The 12,326-nt window shown below is 61.1% G+C and overlaps 1 long non-coding RNA gene across 1 annotated transcript in view; it reads left to right on the forward strand.

Moving 5' to 3' along the window:
- The window catches only part of LOC125619729, a 31,721-nt gene extending 19,401 nt beyond the window's left edge, over window positions 1-12,320 (forward strand). Inside the window, exons 3-4 of the long non-coding RNA XR_007351286.1 lie at window positions 9,515-9,735; window positions 10,478-12,320. This is a non-coding gene — a long non-coding RNA (uncharacterized LOC125619729). The remainder of the gene's footprint in view (window positions 1-9,514; window positions 9,736-10,477) is intronic.
- Window positions 12,321-12,326: the final 6 nt, after the last annotated feature.

A 12,326-nucleotide genomic window follows, 5' to 3' on the forward strand; every position in this document is an offset into this window, starting at 1 on the left:
CCCCCCCCCCCCGCCCCGTCCGTCTCTGGGGATGAAATGAGAGACTGTGAGACCATTGCTGCAAGCCGTGACGCACCCCACGAGTGGGAGCTAATGTCATTATTGCTGTAATTATTGTTGTTCAAGTGCACAAAGATGACGGGTGGCCAGCCAGGAGAGTCCAATCCGCCAAGAAATCCCTGTATTTCAGCACAAAAATGCTTAGAAACGCGCAGAGGAAAGAGGCTTAGAGCCAAAGGTATTTGATTATCATCATATTTGAGCAAACTCGGATAAGACCTGAGTCCATGCAGAGAGGAGTTGTCCATGCAAATCCAGTCCAGCTTCCCCCTCAGTCCTTTCTGCATTCACAAAACTCTGGGGCTTAAGAGATAAACGTGCAGAATCCAATCCAGAAGAGGCTTTCTGGAAATCCCGGCCCAGCAGGCAGCTGGTAAGCCCTCTTCTCCCCTAATCAGATTGAGCTTCGAGGAGAAGTGACAATTATCACTTAATGCCCTTGCAAGCCGGCACCCACGGCCACTCAGTGACTCCCGGCCAAGGCCAGCTGGAAGGCCAGACGCAAGGGCCCTGTGTCTGCTGGTGCCTTGAGCCGAGCTCAGCAGGGCCTGCAGGGGCGGGAGCAGGAACCCCAGGGCCACCCGTGTGATGGAGCCTGGTCGCGGCTCAGAGCCCCGACAGAGCAGAGGCCATAGCCCTGTGTACTTGTAGCTGTGTGGCCAGTCCAGGGCCACTCCAGGGTGTAGGAGACCGAGTGTCACACGAGAAACAGGCAGTGGTCCTCAAGAGGGCACCTGGGCTGTATGGAATGTCCTTGGCCCAGGTGCCTCCTCACGAAGGCCACCCACCTCCAAAGTCCTGAGGGTGGGGTGCCTGTGACCTGAGGCAGGCTCTCATGGAGCGCTTCACCCTAGATTCTGGCCAGGGCTCCACCAACCTCCACAGCCCCCAGCCCTGGTCCTGAAAGGCACCGGGCCTTGCTCCAAGTCCAGAGCTGGGCGCCCTCCCTCTCCGGGTCTGCGGCCATTGCCACTGTGCCCCATGCTCCTGAGCTGGTGGCTCCAGGGTCAACCCAGCCAGGGCTCAGGGTCCAGGCAGGACGGCGCAGTGCAGGAACGCAGGGGCAGAGGGGCCGCCACAGGCCCAGCCCCCTGATGAGAACCCGGCACGTTCTCTCGGTCCCCACTGAAGCCATCCAGCCCACGCATTTAGGCAAAATGGGGCATTTGGCCCCGAGAGTGGAGCCGCAGTGCGGGTTTTGCTCAGATCCCTGAGGGGGGCCGGCAGGGCTGGAACCCAGTGCTGCCCGGCCCTTGCCCCATGTGCCTGCAGGGTGGGCGTCCTGCACCCACCGAGACCTCCTCCCTCAGAATTCTGGAGGTCGGGAGACCGACCAGGAGGCCAGGAGGCCGGAGGGCCGGGCAAGAGAGGGACAGGGCACGCTTCTTCTAGGGCTCCGCAGGAGGGTTCTTCCTACCTGTCCAGACTTTGGTGGCCCCAGGTATTCTTTAGCCTGTGGCCACTTCCCTCCAACCTCTGCCTCTGAGGCCCCGTCCCCCTCCTTGTCAAATCCTCCTCTGCCTCCCTCTGCCCCTTAGAGCCAGCCCAGGACACCTCCCCTTTCCACCTCCCGTCCCTTCGGCAGAAGCCCTGCTTTCACTTGAGGTGACTCCACGGTCCCAGGGGCAACACCCCGACGTCCTTGGGGTCGACGTCCAGCTGACCCAGGCAGGGCCCACAGTCCCTTGAGGGCCCCACAAGAGCAGAACCCGGGAGCCCTGCTGTGACCATCATGGATCCCAACTGTGCACTTCTCTGCAGCCATTTTTCAGTTTAATTGATTTGAAATGGGTCTGGCTGGAAGGGACATTCAGGTAATAAATTGATTTAATAACACTTCCCGTTAGTGGGTGGCTCTCTGGCTTCCAGAACCTGTGCACATCTATTATTTTATTAGCTCCTCACAGCCCCGGGCCGGGCGGGCTGCAGCAGATTGTCCACTGACAGATGGGCAGTCCCCCATGTGGGGCCAGGGGCACTCTCTGCTGGGGCCAGGCCCCTGCCCCAGGCCGGTTCTTCCCTGGTGTGTGATCCCATCTCCTCACCCAGTGGTGCCCAGCTGGACCCTGGACAGAGGACTCCAAGGCAGGTGTGGACGCTTCAGTCACCTGCTGCCCTCTGTGTGGAATGGCAACTAGCCCTCTCTAGACCAGACCCCTGGGAACTTGGGACTTGGAGATTCAAGGCCCCCGGACAGCTCTAGAATGTCCAGCTGCAGGACCAATGGGGCCATCGTCCCCAGCTGCAGACCCCAGGGGATGCTGCCTTGCACTAGCTGGCTGTGCACCTGGCTGGGAGGAGGGCCCAGGTGTGTGTGTGTGTGTGTGTGTGTGTGCGCGCACATGGCTCCCCCACAGCTCCACGTGCAGGGGCCGCCTGCCCTCTGGCCACACCTTGCCCCCGATCTACTTAAGGAGAGACACTCTCCACTTCCCTGATGTAGCGAGGAGACATCGTGGACTTCCTGTGGGAAGAGGGCTGATGGGGATGTGCCGAGAGCGTCCTCAGTAATTTTACCGCTGAGCCTCTGAACACACTGCTCCAGGAGAAGGTCATCTAAAGTGCTGTTCTCACCTTCCTCTGTCCTCCTGAGAGTGGCCTGGCCCCATGCAAGGGCCCCAGGCATGCAGACCAAGGGTGCCCTTCATCCTTGTCCATCCTCAGTCATTCTGGACGGAGGTGACCGGGCCTGCCCAGGGCCTTTCAGACAGCCTAAGCTCTGGCTGCCCAGGTGGACAGCACCGTGGGCACCAGTCACCTGCTGCTGTGACATTTTCTGTGAGAGGCCTCCACCGAGGCCCCCCCAGGGCTGCCTTCAGCTCAGCCTTAAACACATTTGATTTTGGAGTCCCCAAGTGGCCTGGTGACTGGTGTCCTCGGGATCTCTGCTGGGTCCCCAGGGTCTGGGAATCTAAGTGTGGCCTGCAAAGGCTGAAGGTGGACCCCAACACCGCTGGGGCCTGCAGGCCGACTCTGCCCCGGCTCCTTGGTTCCGTAGAGTCACGAAGAGATCTGAGTCTCCCCGCAGGCTGAGCCCCGGCAGGTGCTGCATGGGAAGCTCTAGGCTGAGGGGCCTGAGTGGGCCCAGCCCGTCCCTTAGGAGCTGAGGACATCTGGGCAAGCTGAAGCTGGGTTGCTGCACCGGAGACTTCCAGGTGAGCCACCTCACAGTGGCCCGTCCACAGTACTGACTGACATGTTCCCTGCTCTCGTGTTTGGGATTGTGGGTGTTGGTGTTGCCGCTGGCCTGTCCTGCTGGAGAGGAGCCCGTTCCAGCCTAGGGGCCCAGAAGAACCTCCTGTGGCTGTCAGTGTGTCCCAAGCGTCACATGCCATGTGTCTGTGTTTTCAAAAGTCATTGACCGACAGTTCAACTCTTTTTCTCAGGGTGATGACATCACAGTAGAGAAGGTGGCTGAAATTAAGCATCTTGGAATGTCCTGGGGTGTCCTGGGGGTGTCCTGGGGTGTCCTGGGTGTCCTGGTGGTTGCGCATCCTGGTAGTTCCCTGTCCTGGTATTTCCTGGTCATGGTGTGTCCGGTGTATCCTTGTCCAGGGGTGACCTGATGGTTACTTGTCCTGCTGTGTTCAGGGGTGTCCCAGTGTTTCTTTTTGTCCTGCTGTGTCCTGCTGAGCCCTGGTGTGTCCTGCTGTATCCTGGTGTGTCCTGCTGTGCCCTTTTGTGTTCTGCTGTACGCTGGTGTGTGTGTCCTGATGTGCCCCGGGGTGCCCTGGTGTGTCCTGCTATGCCCCAAGGTGCCTTGCTGTGCCCTGGTGTGTCCTGCTGTGCCCTAGTGTGTCTTGCTGTGCTCCAGGATGCTGTGGTATGTCCTGGTGTGTCCTGCTGTGCCCTGGTGTGTCCTGGTGTGCCCCGCTGTGCCTTGGTGTGCCCTGCTGTGCCCCGGGGTGCTGTGGTATGTCCTGGTGTGTCCTGCTATGCCCTGGGGTGCCCCAAGGGGCCCTGCTGTGCCATGGGTGCCCTGGGGCCCCTCCGCAGGTGCTGAGCAGGGTGTGGTCTCTCCGGCAGCTCTTTGGAAAGCAGATTCACAGAGGCTCATTCGCACCACACAGCTGCCCCTGAGCTCAGTGCCTGGCATACTCCGGGGTAGTGCAACCAACAGGGCAGACAGCTCAGGGCGGTCCAGCCCTCCAGCAGTGGCACTGTGCCCACCCACACCCTCAGTGCCAGGCAGCCCTGCCTTGCTGTCTCTGTGGCTCCTACTCTGGATGCTTTGTGGGGCAGGGTCACTTAACAGGGGTCTCCACGTCTGGCCCGAGCAGGCACCAGCTCCTCTCTCCTGTCCATGGCTGGCACCGCCCTGCCGTGTGCCCACCACATTTTGCATGTCGTTCACCCATGGATGGTGACAGGGGTGCTGTCCCTGATGGAGCTTTGGTCAGGCCCCTCTTGGCCTCTTTTCCAACATGCTGATGATGGCCTCTTGCCCTGCCCTGGCTCTGCCAATCCCAGGGGTGGCAAAACCCTGCCTGGCCAGTGTATGGAGAGCCTGACCTTTAACCCTGACACCCACCCTGGCTATCTGAATCCTCGAGGCCTTTGCCGGGACGGCCCTGCCCTTGAGGGCTGACCATGGTCCTCCCAGCAGTGGCTCTGCCGCTGACCCTCACGGTCACACACCTGGCTGTTTCCGTTGTATCTGAGTGGAGCTTGGTTCTGCGCGAAGCCTCTCGCCCGCAGCGGCAGCAGCGGGAACAGCCTCTGTGTGAAATCCTTCTTCACAACAGGCATCTGGGCACCTCCCTCTTGTCTAGGGCGAGTCCTGCTGCTGGGCACACCCGTGTCCGAGTGTCCATGGACCTCTGTTCCTGTTTCCTTGGGCATGTCCACAGGAGTGGACCATGTGTCTGTGATCCAAGTTTAACAGGGGTGCTGCACTTCAGCCGGAACCTGGGGCCCCGCCCAGACACACCCCACAGCACGTGGGGAGGCCCTTCGGCCAGGCCCAGTGGGCTTCTCGGGACCGCGAGGATTCTCCTTGGAAAGAAGTGAAGGGCCAGGAAGGCACTCCTGCCGCAGGGCGTGGACCCCAGGCAGGCTTTCCCAGCAGCTCCCATGGCATCCCCATGAGAGGCCACCTTTGTCCTGGTGTCCCACAGACCCCACTGGACCCCATCACAGCCCAAACAAGGGCGCAGCAGGTGCCCAAGTGCACCCAGGCTTCACGCACGAGGCTGGGAGGGCAGGTGGGCAGAGCACAGGGCCTGCTCAGGGCCAGGAGCCGGAGCCTGTGGGGCAGCCCAGAGCAGCTCGCGTCCCAGCAGCCCAGCAGCCCAGGGACTCGGGTCCAGACCAGGTGAGGCAGGGCAGCTCCTCCTGAGGCCCTCTCCCTGGCCAGCCGTGGCGCCCCCTGGCTCCTCGCAGGCCTGCTGTCCCTCCATCCTCCCCGGTGCTCCTCCCAGGGCTCTCTGCCCCAGATTCCCTCGTTCTGAAGACGCCAGCCCTATTGGATCAGGGTCTCCCCCAAAGACCTCCTCAAGCGCCTTGCTCCTGGTGATGGTCGCCTTCTGAGCTGGTGGAGCGAGGACTCCAACACACGGAGGGGAGACGCGAGTCGGCCCACAGTGAGCACAGCCAAGTGGAGCGCAGGCTTTCGTCTGCGGGGGGCCGTGACTCTAAAGGGTTCTGGAGAAGACCAGCCGCCACAGAAGGGAGGGACAGACTCCAGAGGGAGGAAGTGGCCAGGCAGGCGCCGGTCGCTGGAGATGTCACTGCAGAGCCCGGGCTCCAGAGCAGGCGGTGTGGGGGCGCGGGGACGGCCCACCCCACTCCTCCCCATCCTGGGCTATAGGAAAACAGCGACCCCATAACTCAGCTCCCGCCTGCCCTTCCTTGTCATTTTAATTAAAGTCAGGACTCCCCTGGTTTAGACAGTTGCCATTATTAGCACTAAATCAAGCTCCCATCTTAAGGTAAGGCCTGGGAGCAAAGCTTGGCAGGATCCAGGATTGGGAATCTGGAAAGGGCGGGTCGTGGAGCCGCACCCTGTCCGGGGGCGTGGCTTCTTGCTCTCTCAGCTCCGTCTGTCTTCACCGCTGACACACGACCCAGGAACAGAGCCAGCTGTGGGGTTGGGGCCAGGCTGAGGCCCATGACAGGGAGGCCAAGTACCCGAGGGACAGAAGCACTATTCCCGAAAGCCTTCCTCTCAAGGTCTGTGCTCTGCGGGCAGAAGAGGGACCAAGGCTGGGGAGCAGGCAGCTCTCCTGAGTGCAGGAGGCTCTGGAATAACCAAGACGTGTTTTTTGGGGAAAGGGGTCGTGGTCCTTCCTGGGATCCTTTGATGTTGGTGGCCTCTGCACCAGCCCCTCATGAATACGTGACAAAATGAATGCTCTGCAGGTGGCTTTTCCAGAGGTCCTCAGGCCTGGATAGAGTGCTCCTTCCTGGAGGGGTTTGTGCCTGTAGGAAACATTAATAATAAAGTCAGACGCACAGAGGAGAAAGCGGCTTACACCATGGGTAGAGGCCACCGTCCGCCACCATCCGCCACCGTCCGCCACCATGGGCGTGCACCTGACTGATGATAGCAGAGGGATCCCCTCCTGTGACCTCCTCCAGCCACCACCACCGAGGCCAGCCTTCCAGAGGGGACCTCTGTGAACCCGGACCCACAGGCCCACCGGGAGGTCTGAGAAGCCCCACAGCCCAGAGGGGCCAGGGACACAGTGAGGGGCAGGAGGAAAAGGGCACCGTGGAGAAGAAGTGGACTCTGGAAGGCCTGCTGCGGCTGAGAGCAGGAGGCCAGCCTTGCTCTCCTGTCCTGTGACCGTGCCCTGGCCGCAGGGAGGGGCTAGGAGCCTGGCTGCTGAATCAACTACCGGTGGCCGCAGCACACCCTTTTCTTGAACAGAGTCAGAGGACCATGACTGGCTTCTCCTCCCTTCTTTCCAAGGGCAAGGGGACGGGCAGGCTGGAGAGGTGACCTGGGCACCTTGTCCCGGGCGCTGGTGTGCACTTGTCCCCTGCCCTCTCCAGCTTCCCTGCTCTTCCACGAGGGCCTTTCTACCAGCTCTTCACCCCCTGCACAGCCTGGGCGTTCCTCACTCACCTGCAGGACCTGCAGACAGTCGTAACTGGTGTTAGGTTCACCGAGCGTGCGTGGCACTGATCTGGGACTGTCGTCACTCCTGTGTAAGGTGTGTGGGGGGGGGCTCAGGTGGGTGGCCGGAGCTCCTCTGGGTTCACAGCAGTGAGTGAACTCTCCAGCCCCCACGGGGGGTGGGGGCAGGAAGATGCATCAGGCAGGGAGCCAGCGAGCGGAGCCCACTCAGGCTGGCCCGACAGGCAGCAGCGGGCACACGCCAGCCCCCAGGGGACCGAGGAACAAGGCCACCTGCAGATGCAGCGTGAAGAGCCAGGACTCCTGCCCGCGAGCAGTCACCTGCTCCTCTCCAGGGACCCCACTCTCAGGGACCCACGGTCCCCACTGGCTGGGTCCTCTTGGCATGTCCCCAGTGCAGCCTGCCTGGCTTGGCAGCCCAGCAAGTCCACGAGGGCTCACCCGCTGCTCCTCGCAGTACACACCAGTCTTGTCCCCCCTCCGTCTCCTGCTGGCCTGTTCCTAAGAATACAGGGGACAGCATCTCATTTGTCCTGCTTGGAGCAGATGCTACCCCAGGTCTAATCAGCAAAGCCAGAAGGCCCCGCCTGGGACGAGGCCCTGCCTGGGGATGAGGCGGACTCGGCAATGAGCCACAGGCAGGGGGTGTGGGCAGGGGGTGTTGGCGGGCTTCCTCCTGCTCCCACCCCAGGACTCTTAATTAGGGCCTCGTCCACCTCTGTGAAGGTCTTTAAAAGGCTAAAAATTTAAGGCAGGTCGCTCAGGAGAATGTGCTCTGATAACTCTGCTCTGACCCAAGAAGGGGACCTGGGACATGGCCAGCACCGTGAAGTGCTAATCTTTAGATCCTTTACTTTTTAATATCTTTATTTTTTAAATTTATTTTTGTCGTGCTTAGATGGAACCCAGGGCCTCGCCCGTGCTAGGTGAGCACTCCACCGCTGAGCCAGTACCCCAGCCCCTCTTTAGATCATCTTTATTTGCTGAATTTAATTTACTGACACACAGAGCATCTACTCTGGTAGGTTGTGGTCACTGTACGCCCCTGGGCAGCCCACCACTGACTTTGGCCATGTGGACAGAGCTGCAGCTATATGGGGTTCACAGGGAAGGGCTGCTGGACCTTGGAAGGACAAACTTCTGGCCACGCCAGGCTGCTCACTAAGTGCACTGTTTAGTTGACCCCTCGGGAGGACTGGTGGGGCAGGGACTGTCACCCCAGATCAGATCAAGCACTGGCAGCTGCTTTTCTTCTCATGGGCACAAAGTTGGAGCAACAGTGGCTGGATTTGAACCCAGGCCCTGCTGGCTCAGAGGGCAGAACTTCACCACCCCTGCATCCCCTGGGCTGACCACCTTTCCAGCCCTTCTGGGTTGGCAGTGCGTTCCTCGATCTGCTCTCTGCACAGTTCAGCCCTGGGGCTGCAGGGCCACTAGCTGCTCAGCTGTGGATCTGTGGTCTCTCCATGGTCCAGCTACCCAGGAGGCCCTGAGGCCGAGGGCCACCTGGGTTCAGTTTTCATTCTAGGGGTCCCTCTGCCTGCAGTCCACATGTCCAGGACTCTGGCTGGAGCTCAGACTGGCCTCATGGGCCTGCAGTGCTGAGCTGCCCTCCAGGCTAACACAGGGCTGCCTTGGGGACAGTCCTGGACGACTGAAGGGCGTCACCGTGAAGCCGCCACACACAGCGCAGGGTGTAAAGGGGACTCAAGTCTCCAACAGGCAGGCACCAGAAGCCCCCGCCGGGAGCTGTCAACGGTGCCTCTCGGGCCCAGGTCTGCCTTGTGTGGAGGAGAGGCTGAGGGTCCCAACACCTGCCGCAGGGTGGCCTGCAGAGCCCTGGACACTCAGCGCCTTCTTCACCTGAACTTCAAGCACACACTGGGTCCCCTGCTATGTGGCAGGTGGGCCACTGAGGAGGGAGTGGCTTCGTCCCCTTCTTCACTCAGATTTGTGTGGATAAGGCCGAGGGCAGGGCCCCACTGTGGACAGGCAGAGCCCCATGGTCTCCTTTCCCAGGGTAGAAACTGGGGAGAGGCCCTGGGAGTGGGGCAGGAGCGAGCGGGCCTCCCAGGGCTCACCCGCTTTGCCCCACAGGCCACCCAAGCTGCCCGAGGTGAAGAACAACCCTCCTTTGGTGTCCCCCAGGGACTGGTTCCAAGACCCTGTGGATACCCAAGCCGAGGATGCTCAAATCCGTCACCTAAAGTGGCGTGGGGCTCATTTCATAACAATCTCCCGCGGACCCGGACCCCCCCCCGGCTCAGCATCGGTGCATCTGTGTAACAGTCGCTGTGCTGCAGGGGATGGGGTAGGAAGGGCGTGTAGCATGCGACACAGGTGCAGATTTCTTTTCCACTTTCATTTCTGCAGCGCTGGGGACGAACCCGGGCCTCACACACGCCGGCACACGCTCCACCACTGAGCTGCACCCCACACACGGTTTTCCAAATATTTTTGGCCTGTGGTTGGTTGACTCTGAAAGAGACAAACCCAGAGGACCCCCTGAAGTTCTGAGTTACCTGTCACTTCTCCAGCATTGGGCCTGCCCACCCGTCCTAGGGTGACATGGAGTTGACCTCTTCCTTCCTGGAGTAAGACTGTGGCCAGGCGGCTTGGGCATACGGGAGAGGGTCCCCACCCCCGCCCCATGCTGACCTCAGAACCCAGGCTCCTGGGAACCCACACCCCAGGCAGAGGCTCCGCTGTGGCAGCTGGCTGCCAGCCCAGCTCCTGATGGTCCCCTGGGTCCCCTACTCCAAGGCCGGAGAGAGAGGAAGCCATTCAGCCTGCAGGTGGGGCTGGTGGTCCCCATCCCCAGGGACCCCGGCTGCCATTGCCAGGGACAAGGTTGCACTGAAAAGCCACTTCGGGCTGGGAGGAGGAGGGGGGCATCGAGGGGATGGAAGAGTGGCAAGAGGATGGGTCACGGGTGGCTTCCTGGGCCCACGCAGCCCCCCTGGACTAGACTGCAGAGCTGGGCCCAGAAACCTGCACATTTCCAGAGCTCCCAGGGATCCTCACCCACACCCACACCAGATGTGAGCCACCGGCCGATCCTGTCCCCTTTGGCAGGGGGACTCTGAATTCCCGTCTCCATGTGCAGTGTGAGACCCAGAGGACGGGGCTGGGGCAGCAGAGGGGGGGATCCACGGGTGCACACGGCCACTGAAGCTGCTCCTCCTAGCATCGTCCTGGTCACCCCAGAGCCACCTGCCCAGAGGGACCAAGGCTGGCAGCCCCTCAAAGGGAGAACCCTCCCCCTCCCACCAGGGGCTCCCAGGAGGCTTTGCTGCCACCCTGGCCTGTTTTCTGTACCTGTCTCTCTCTTCCCAGCCCCAGATTTCAGAGGCAGCTGTCACCAGCAGGGAACCCAGGACATCCTGGGACTCAGCTGATTGGCCTCTTGATGACGATGCTCAAGGGCAGCAACCTCCCTGGGATCAGCCACAGGTGCAGGACGAAGCCCCTCCTCCCACCATGTCCTTAACCCCCTAAACACCTGCAAGCTCACAGTGCACGTCACAGATGAAGAGACTGCAGCTCAGAGAGGCCACAGGACCTGCCAGCAGGTATTTTCACTACCAACAAAAGTGCCACAAGAAACATGGGGGACGCCAGTTAGTCACCCAGGGGCACAGCCAGAGGCTGGGAAACACCCGGGCTGGCCCAAGGAGGAGGAGAAGCCCTGGGTGTGTTCCCTGGGTGTGTGCCGGGGCAGAGTGCCACAAACTGGGCAGCTCACACGCAGCAGAGTCCTCCCAGGGTGCTGGGCCTGAAGACGGAGACAGACGTCAGGTGGTGTACTCCAGGCTTCTCCCTCCGCTGCTGCGGATGACCCCGACTCCACGCCACGCCACTCCCATGTCACCTTCATCGTCATGTGGCCACCTTCTCCCTGCATCTGCCTCTTATCAGGACACCAGTCCCATTGGACTAGGGCCGCCCAACCCAGCATGGCCTCTTCTTAACCAATGACATCTGCAAAGACGCCCTCTCCAAGGAAGGGCACTCCCCATGTGCAGTTGGTCAGAGGCCTTTCCAGGGGACACGGCTGAACCTCGCAGGGGCCCAGAATCCCGCAGGCTTGCTCCTCCCTCCCTTCCAGCAGCAGCCCCGGGCTTTTCTGGGTTTCTGTGGGGAGAGGAGCTGGGGGGGCCCTGCCTGGACAGGCCCTGTGCAGCCGGGCAGCTCCTGAGCCCACCCTTGGCCTGCTCCGCTCCCACACACCTGCCCAGACTGCCGGCCCCATCTCCTTAATGCAAGCAGGTCTTGGTGCTTGGTGAAGGTTATTTTCAGCCAAGCAAAAAATATCTTTGTAAGAAGGAATTTTTAAGATCCCAAGAAAAATAATGATGGCACCCGGCAGCTGTTATTAAGTCTATTTTTGGAGAACTTCGCTGGTGCTGCTAATCCCACCTTACCTCTTGCTGCAGAAACTGACGTGGACCTGCACCTGGCGGGGCTCCGGGCCTGCTGTGTCTGTGCAGGCCAAGCCGAACCCCAGGGTCCAGTTCACTGCCCACTGCCCGCAACTCAGCAGAGAAAGGCCACTAAGTCCCAGGATAGGAGAGAGGAGTCCAACACACACCAAGACTGACGGCTGCCTCCAGCCCAAGTGCCAGGGACAACGCCAGGCAGCTGTGTCCTGCTGGAAAGACAATCAGGGTGTCCAGGCCCCTAATGCCCCGATTGAAGGTCACCTTGGCTGGCCTTGTGCAGACCTCAGCCAGGAGAGGCCTGAGCCTTACCAGGAGGAGAAGCCCAGGCGCTCTGCTGGCCCGACTGTTTGACAGGCAGCTGTCAGCCCTGGGTCAGTGCCAGCTGGCCTCAGGGTCCCTGCCACAGCTTTCCTTCAGAATTCCCAGGAGCCCTGAGAGCTGCCACCACCTGGATGCCACCCCAGCCTCCTGGTGTGGCCTGGTGTCCAGCTCTCAAAGTTGCCAGGTGACTCTCACTTGCACCAGGCTGAAAGGTGGGGCGGGCGGTCCTCACTCTCTGGGCGGGTCCCTCTGGAAGTTTTGCCCAGACAAGGCCCCATGGGTGGACTCTCTCAAGTGCTGGCTCCCCTGACCCTGTAGTCTAGTCAGCGGCTGCCGTCCACGCAGCCAGAGGCGGGGCTGTGCCCCCCTGCTCCTGCCCTGGGCACCTGCGGGTCGGAGCGTCCCTCGCGGGCAGCTGCCGG

The sequence above is a fragment of the Marmota marmota genome, unplaced genomic scaffold, assembly GCF_001458135.2.
Source record: "Marmota marmota marmota unplaced genomic scaffold, marMar, whole genome shotgun sequence".
Lineage (NCBI taxonomy): Eukaryota > Metazoa > Chordata > Mammalia > Rodentia > Sciuridae > Marmota > Marmota marmota.